Below are 10,023 nucleotides of genomic sequence, written 5' to 3'. Positions count from 1 at the left end.
AATATAAAAACCCAAGTTCCTATCCAAAACATAAAATAAAAAGATGGAACAACAAACAATATAGTCAACCGGTATCAGGCTCAATATAAATGGCAATACTAAGGCTGACACCAATACTGATACCGCCCATTCCAACCTATACTAGTCACATAAAGCCTCTAACAAAAAGAAAAATAATATTTGATTGGGACATACCCAAAACCAATATCCATAAAATATCTAAAATATGTCAAGACATCCATGATATTAAATGGATCTTTTCAAAATATGAAAAATCATCGTTTAAATCCAATAGCTGACCCCAAATTCGATCACTAAGCAAGAGCAGTAGAACGATAGGTTCCTGCATCGCGTGGGGATATAGTTGCTGGGTTAGCGGGTGAACGCTAGCATAAATTTAGGATAAGGATAACATAATTCCATCTAGTAAAACCAAGTAAACCAACCATATGGATAAAAACCATACATATAAATATAACTATGCCATGAAAGGGAGCCGGTTTTAGCATGCCTTTAAAGCCATTAACCTGGGTATGTGTAGATTAAACATCCTAGAACCATACATGGGCTATATAAATCCAGTGTAACCCTCTGAATGAGCCCCGATACATGTAGCTATATGAATTGGAGATACAATAAGTGTAAGGGATTCCCGAGTACCCTTCGCTCTCCATGATACATATGTATAGTGTACTTAGAGGATTCCTATGTACTTCATAGTATCATATATGGTTGCTATGACCAACTCTCATGTCGGTAAATATGAGTTTCTAGTGTGTGACCATTGGACTCGCACCTTTATAGTCCGACCATTGGACTAGCACCTTCATAGTAAGCTATAGAGCCCCACTATTATTTCCCAATTAAAACCATTATCTTCCAACTAAGCCACAATACCATTATTATTAACCAAGACAATGAGTAGCGGTATTGTCATGCCGACTATATCTTGCAAGCAATGTCCTTAGACAACCTTTTTATGCAAACGTATTCCCATGTACCTATATGTTACATTTGCAAGTTAATTTGGGGGAATCTCATGACCCCACAAGTGTTCCATTATTTAGTTTGCTTGGGGGAATCCCATGTGCCCCACAAGTCGTTCATTGGCATGTTACTTGGGGATTCCCTTGTACCCTACAAGGAAGTTTAATTAACCATAACCATGACCATTAAACCTTATCATTTAACCATTTTAAACCATTTAAACCATTTATACCATTTAGGGTTCCATTACCAAACCATACCATGCAATAGATCCATTAAAAGTCCAATAATATCATAAAAGCATCCTTATAGGCATTTTATCAAACATGTTGGGGGCATAGTGTTTCCAAAATAAATTCCAATTACCAATAAACCATTCCCATGAAACCAATTGTCTAAACTACCATTAAAGCATATAAAAACATAATTAAAACATGGGAAAATCCTAAGTAAATATTTATTACCAAAACCCTAACATATATTTGAAAAGCCCAAAACATACAATAATCATGCCATGAAAACATTGTATAAAACATGTATTTAGTTGGAACTAATAATGAGGAAGGAGTACATGCCTTAGATTAAGAAGATGATAGAGATAAATCACCCATACAAACCCCAAATTGATCCTCTAGATGAAACCCTATCCTTCCTTTATCCAAGAGCCTTAGAGAGAATTAGAGAGAGTTTCTAAATGTTTAAGATTAGAATAATAGGGTAAATAATGTCCTAATAGTGAATAAGTCGTTGTACCTTAAGTGGATAAGCGGGGAAATCTCCAGATTATTCCCAACTTAAAATTGTTTAAAATCCTCGTCAAATGGTATGACTCCCCCATACCAGTCATACCTTTCTATACGAGTGGTACCTACCACTCATACCCTAGGCCTCTACCTTGGACCCACTAGTGTCTACCATATTACTTACCTAAACTAAGTCGTACCCAAACTTTATGATCAATACTTATAAATCATATTCCTAGCAGAATAGAATCAAATGAAAATTGAAAACTGTTTATTATACGAGTAAATGGTATGACTCGTACCCTATCTTATGGATCATGGTGAGCTACTCATACTCAAATCCAAGTTAAGTTACTAAGTCACAGACTAAGTAAAGGAAAAAACCAAACCACATAACCCGTCTCCAACCATTTTACTTGTACCCACCCATGTCGTATCCATTTTAGAAACCAATACAACCTACCAACCAACACTGGTTAGCATACGACAAAGAGCATACCAACCGTACCCCATCATACTACTGGTACCCACAAGTCATATGATGTTCAGAATCCAGAAATCTAGGGAATTTTCTAATATTCTAAAATCTAGGGTGTTTCAGTCTCCCCCACTAGGATCATTCATTCCTGAATGGTGAACAAGATAGGTTAAACACAAGAATAATTCCTTTCTATTATCAAACATTAATCCAACCTTTTACCAAATTAGAAAAAAACGTTATGATCAAGAACACATACCTTTCGCGCGAATATCCAGAGCAGAAAACAAATGCAGATATTTGGACTTCATGTCTGCTTTCATTTCCCATGTAGCCTCTTTCACCTTGTGGTTTTACCATAGAACCTTAACTGAGGCCATACCTTTGGTCCGTAACTAACGAAAATGCCTATCCTATATCTCAACCAGGACCTCTTTATAAGACAAAAAATCTAAGATATCTAATCCTTCCAAAGGAACCACCAAAGAAGGATCACCAAGACATTTTCTTAACATAAAGACATAAAATACAAGATGAATAGAGCTCAAAGTAGAAGGAAACTCTAATTCATATGCCGCATTACTAACCTTCTGAAAAACCGCATAAGTACTAATATAAAAGTAATACAACTTTCTTTTTTTTACCAAACCGCATCAACCTCTCATGGGAGATATCCTTAAGGAATACCTTATCCCTAACCTCGAACTCCAAGTCTCTATGCGTTACATCCGCATAGGACGTTTGATGAATTTGGGAAGCCTTGAGACTATCTCAAATGACCTTTACCTTTTCCATTGCCTACTAAACCAAATACGTATAGAATATATCCACCACACTAAGCTTAAACCACCCAATAAGAGATCTACACCTCCTTCCATACAATGCTTCAAAAGGGGCCATCCTAATACTAGTCCTCTCTGCTTGCCCATCCATCTGCGTATGGAAAACAGTTCTCAGACTAACCTTAGTACCCAACCTATTCTGAAAAGACCGTAAGAAGTGAGATGAAAACTGTGTACAATGATCAGAGAAAATTGAAATAGCTACCCCATGTAGCTTTACAATCTTATGAAAATACAATATCGTATAGTCCTCAGTCAAAAATTTAGTTTGCACCGGTAGGAAGTGAGCAGACATTTTTATCCCATCTATGATGACCCATACAGAATTAAATTGGTTCTGAGATCGAGGAAAACCGATAACAAAATCTATATTAGTTGCCTTCCATTTTAATTTCGGTAAATCAATCTCCTAATACAATTCTCCAAGCCTCAAATGCTCAACTTTAACTTGTTGGCACAGCATACACTTGGCCATAAAATTAGCCATATCCCTTTTCATGCCACTCCACTAATACATCTTCTTGAGGTCATGACATATTTTTGTAAAACTGGGATGAATATCATAGCATGATTCATGTGCCTCGGCCAAAACCCATATGCAAACTACCAACGACAGGAACACATAATTCCCTTGGTACCTCAAGGTACCATTACCATTGATCTCAAACACCATCACCCTTTTCCCACCAACATCACTCTTGATTTTCACCAAGATAGGATCTAGCATTTACTTTTCCTTGATCTTTGCACCAAGAGACGACTAAACCACTTCATGTATTATTACATCACCTTTCTCAGAGGCTAAGAGAAAACTCTAAGATTATACAAGCGGTGAATATCCTTCACCAATTCACGCTTCTCCTTATCCATATGAGTAAGCTCCCGATAAATGACCTTCGAAGAGCATCAACAACCATGTTAGCTTTACCTTGTGGTAGTAAAGACACATATCATAGTCCTTGAGAATCTCCAACCATGTCCTCTACCTAAGATTAAGCTCCTTCTGAGTGAACACATACTATAGACTCTTATGATTAGAAAAGATGTCCACATGCTCCCCATAAAAATAATGCCGCTAGATTTTCAAAGCAAAAACCACCGCTAAAAGCTCTAAATCATGAGTAGGATAATTCCTATCATGCACCTTCAACTGCCTGGAAGCATAGGCAATCACCTTATAATGCTACATCAAAGTGCAACCAAGTCCCACCTGGGATGCATCACAATAAACCACAAACCTCTCATTAACTTCAGACAATGTCAAAACAAGATCAAAAGTTAGTTTATCCTTCAGCTTCTTGAAACTCCCCTCACAAGCATTAGACCAAGAAAACTTTACCTTCTTCTAATTTAACTTAGTCAATGGGAAGATGTCATCAAGAAACTTTTCATGATCTTTCTATAATACCCAGCCTAACACAAGAAGCTCTGAATATTGGTTGGAGTCATGGGTCTAAGCTATATTTTAACCACCACCACCTTTTTTGGATCTACCATAATCCCCTTACCGAATTAATATGATTAACAAAATTTACAGTGTTCAACCAATACTCACACTTGGAGAATTTGACATACAACTGCTTCTCTTTTTAAGGTCTGGAACACTATACAGATGTGATTGGCATGATCCACCACACTCTTAGAATAAAACAAAATGTTATTAATGAACACGATGACAAAAAGATCCAAAAATTACTTGAAAACCCTATTCATCAAATCCATAAATGCCACTGGGGCAATAGTAAAATAGAATAACATAACCAAGAACTCAAAGTTCTTATACCGAGTGCAAAAAACTATTTTATGGATATCCACCTCCCTAATCTTAAGACGATGATACCCTAACCAAAATTTTATCTTAGAAAAGAATTTGGCACCTTGCAACTGATCAAACAAGTCATCTATCCTTGGAAGAAGATACTTGTTCTTAACTGTCACCTTATTCAACTACCGATATTCAAAGCACATTTAAAAGGAACCATTTTTTTTGCACGAATAACATTGGTGCACCCCAAGGGGACACACTAGAATGGATGAAACCCTTATCTAAGAGATCTTTAAGTTACCTTCTTGAGTTCCCTCAACTCAGTTAGAGCCATTCTATAAGTAGAAATATATTTTAAACAAGTGTTCAAAACTATATTAATCCCAAACTCAATCTCCCTATCCAGAGGAACACCAGGAAGATCATCTAGAATGACCTTAGGTACCTCATTTACCACTGGAACCGAATGTAAAGAAGGACCTTCTGAGTTAGAATCTTTAATTCAGACCAAATGATAGAGAATCCTTTAGTGATTAACCTCTAAGCTCTAAGATATGAAATAAACCTCCTTTAGGAGATAGGGAACGACCCTCCCACTCAATAACCAGTTCACCGAGGAACTTAAAAATAACCTTACGGGTTTGATAATCTAAGGACGCATAACAAGAGTGTAAACAATCCATCCCCAGAATTACATTAAAATTCACCATATCCAATTCACAAAAATCCACCAAGGTCTGCCTACTAACAACATATACCACACCCCCTATAGACCCTTTTAGCAATCACAGAGTTATCTACCGTGGTAGAAACAAAAAAAGGATCTGAAATAACCTGAGAATCAAAACCAAAATACACAATCATAAATGGGGTCACATAAGAGACAGTGGACTCCAAATCAAGAAAATGATACATATCATGAGAAAAGAGTTGTAATATACTGGTAACAACATCAGGCGATGCCTCAGATTTCTGCCGAGTAGCAAGAGCATATAACCTATTCCCACTTGCCCCTATAATAGAAGCAGAAATAGATGCAGAAGCAACACTCTTTGGTGTAGGAGTAGAAGATGAAGAAAATAGAGCCTTACTCACTCCTAAAGCACCCTTACTAATCGGATAACTTTTAAGTATATGACCCGACTGACCAAATTCAAAATATTTGTTCCTTCTCTCTTCACAGAAACCCCTATAAAACCTATCACAGAACTAGCAAAAAGGACATGATGAGACCAAATGAGTCCCAATTGCCTGATATTGGGCACCTGTGCCCAAAAATTATTGCCACCCTACTGATGCCTATCATCCGACTATTTTGTGTAAGGAGCACTAGTCATAGAGAAGGAACCCAAACTCTTATATTTCTTGTTTTGCCACTTACCACCATCTTGACCACTTTGCTATTGAGCACCACTTTATTCACATGACTTAAGCTTCTTACCCTGCCTTTTCCTGAACTGTAATACCCCATATATCTCAAGCTTAACTTAACCCTCAGTTTATGAGTTATATAATATAAAATTTTTAAAATACTCAGTATTTTTTAGTTTAGAGCATGCCATTGCGTAGGAAATTAAATTATCTTTCCAACGATATAAAATTCTCCTAAAAATGATAACTAGGTAAGAATTATGGTTATTTTTAGTTTCAGCTGTTAAACACTATCATTCAGGCCAGTAGAGCATAGCGGAGTATGTTAAAATGATAATTGTTAGTTTCTAGTAATGCTTTGTGATACTGGTGCATTGTGCCAAGGCTTATATTCATGTTTGTGACTTTCTAGTGTATCAATGCGATCCCACCGCATCGTGATGAGTCTAGATTTAAGAACTAAAGGGGAACCGTGATACCACTGCATCGCACCAAGCCCTTAGTTCTTAGTTGTCATTTTCTAGAGATGCGGTGCGATAGCGCCGCGTTGCGCCAGGGGTCTTGGTCGGGAAAATTTCTCAAAAATTAAAAGTGACGTACAAGAATAAATTAGTCTTTTCCTATGATTTTTTGCATGCCCAGATATAGGATTTAATCCCTAAAAACATTTTAAAGGTCATTCTTAATAAGTTTTTCCCTCAAATTAAAAGCATTCTCTCTCAATAAAATAAACTCTAGCTCCAAGAAATCAAGATTAATCTCAAGAGTTTCTCCAAGAATCTTCAAGAACAAATATTCCAAGGTATGTTAGGTGTTCATCTATGGGTCCCTTTCACCCATAGAGTCCACGAATCCACTTTTAAAACTTCAAGATCTATGATTCATGATTTACATGCTTGAAATTTGATTGTATTAGTGTTCTTGATATTAAATGAGATCCAATTCATGATTAATTGTAGATTCCATGATGTTTAAATAAAATGTACATTGAATTGTAAAATTTCTATGTCATAATCATGAATGCAAAGTTAGGACATTATAATTGCCATGATTATGTCTTAACCATGATTATGTGCATTAAGTTATACTCTCTAGGTGTTTGATGGAATGTCCATGTGAATGAATTAATTAAATCATGGCATGTTAGTATATGTATAAGCTTATGCCCTACAAGTGCTTGAGAAAATGTCTCTATGAATGATTATGATTTTCAAGAGTACATTATGCTTTATTTTTTATGCTATCGAGTCATGGGGGTATTTAATACCTGATAATTTTATTGTGTGCCTAGAGCCAGTGTCCGTTATAGAACCTCAGTCACGTCACAATTAGTAGTATTCTCAGTCAGTTATAGAACTCAGTAGAACTCAGTCAGTTATTAAACTCAGGAAAAATCAGTAAGCTCAGTATCAGTTTAGTCTATTTCAGTATAATCAGTTCAATGTCTTTTAGTTGGGAGTAGGATTCAGTATCGAGTGAACCCAAGGATGGAGGCTCACCTTCCAGTAGAGGGTGTGATCTCTAGACATAATTCTTGCATTCTAGAACTACATAGCCAGTGTAGGTTAGGACATTAAACTTGCTTGATGAGGGTTGATGAGGTGTTTTAACTTGACAGATGAGGGTTTCACCATTCTCATTAGAGTACCTACCAGATGAGGGTAACTCTTTAGTATCTTTACTCATGGCACAGTACTGACACCCTTCCAACTGAGGTCACAGGTTACACCCTAATTTAGTTATCTTATCTTATTTAGGGCCTGTCGATTAGATAATTACCTCCCACGATCTCAGTTTCAGTCTTTAAAATAGAACTCAGTTTAGTTCTACAGAATCAGGACTGTCAGATACAGTTAACTATTATCAGTAAATCAGTTATCAGTAACTTCAGATATCAGTTGCTTAGTATCAGAATTCAAGACTTAGCTTCATGCAAGCTTAGTCATAGTATTTATCTATATGAACATTAGTGCACACTAAATATTTATAGTAGTATCAATTATCCATGTACTCTCATGTAAGGTTACTCTATACCATGCAGTTAGTTATTATTCATGCATATGAACCATTGCATTCAACCTTACCCTATCTAGCATACCAGTATGTTCCACGTACTGATGCATACTCTTTATTTGTGCTAAGATATCTTATATCATAAGTTCGGATGCTCAGGTTCCCGACCGCGTATAGATAGATTCAGATTCAGCCAGCTGTAGTATTTTAGCAGTGAGTCCTCATCATTCAAGGATATTCTTTTATTTTATTAATTCACTAGACTCAGTATTTTATTAGATGGATTTAGTTGGGTGATTGTCCCATCAACTCCACTTTCAGACAGTTTTAGTTAGAGGCTTTTTAGATAGTGTTCAGTTTTACTGATTATCATTATAGTTTGATATTTTTAGTAGTATTTCAGATGTTTGAACCTTATGGAATTTTAGCCTATTTTTCCATATCTATTTCATATATTATTCAGTGCTAACAATAGATATCAGTCATGGTTTAGCTTATGGTCCTTTGGGGTTGTAAGCACCATGTAGCATCTGGGGTACAAACTCAAGGTGTTACAAGCTTAGTATCAGAGCCTAAGGTTCAACAACATCTTAGGATGTCAGAAACTCGATCTAGAAGAGTTTTGTGCATGGGTGTGTATGTCGTACTAGTGAGCATGAGCTCAAGTTAAACTCTCAGTCTAATCCATTTGCTCCTTTTTATTTACAGAATATGCCTCCTAAAAACACTAAAAAAAAGAGGACCTAAAATCAATCATCACCTCAGCTCGTCTAGGCAGATCCCCTGGAAGAGCATGTCTCCCATGTAGAATTTAGAGCTACATTCACTACCGTAGCTAATTCCATTGTGACATAGAATGAATGGCTAGTTGTTGTTCAGGCCAACCAAGTGGCTAATATTGATGCAGCCAGGATTTAGGACTTTACCCAAATAAATCCTTCCCTATTCTCAGGACCTAAGTTAGAATAGGATCCACAGGAGTTCCTCGATCAGGTTCAGAAAGTCACATACATTATGAGAGTAACTTTGAATTAGAGTGATAAGTTAGTTGCCTATCAGCTATAAGTTGCAGCTTATATGTGGTTTAAGCAGTGGAAGGTAGACTGGGGCACAGATGCAGAGTCCATAGAGTGGGAAGAGTTTGCTACTGCTTTCCTAGAGAAATTCTTTCCCTTAGAGTTTAGAGAAGCCAAGGTGTTAGAGTTCATCAACCTCAAGAAAGAAAGTATGACTGTGAAAGAGTCCCTCAAGTTTACTCAGTTAGCTAGGTATACTCTCTGTGTAGTAGCAGACAGTAGGTCCAGAATAAGCAAATTCATATCTAGGGTATCAGTTAATATGGTTAAGGAGTCCAGAACAATGATGTTGATATAAGAGATAGACATAACCAGGCTCATGGTCCATGTTCAGCAGATAGAAGAGGCTAAGATCAGAAAGATAGAGAGACAAAACAAAAGAGCTAGAATAGGTAGCTTAAATTTTAATCAACCTAAGTCAGAGAGCGGTAACCATTCCCAATTTTATCCAAAGTCTTAAGTTCTAGACCTGTCCTCAGCCAGTACTCCAGTACCTAAGTTTAGAAATGGTAACAATGATAGGGTGCCAGGCTCTAAGTCTCAGGGTAGTATCAGCCGTATTCAAACAAATTCTCTATGTCAGCAATGTGGCAAGAACCACAAGGGTGTCTGTAGAGATGGCAGTGATTTTTGTTTCGGGTATGGCAAGCCTGGCCAAGAGTTTGAGATTGTCCTCAATCAGGTTCTCAAGGTCAGCATAATCGTCCTTCAACTCAGTTAGGTCGCTCGAATTAGCAGGGTGCCGCTT

Source organism: Capsicum annuum, chromosome 7 (assembly GCF_002878395.1).
Source record: "Capsicum annuum cultivar UCD-10X-F1 chromosome 7, UCD10Xv1.1, whole genome shotgun sequence".
In the NCBI taxonomy this organism is placed as follows: domain Eukaryota; kingdom Viridiplantae; phylum Streptophyta; class Magnoliopsida; order Solanales; family Solanaceae; genus Capsicum; species Capsicum annuum.
Note: the sequence above shows the minus strand (reverse complement) of the source record.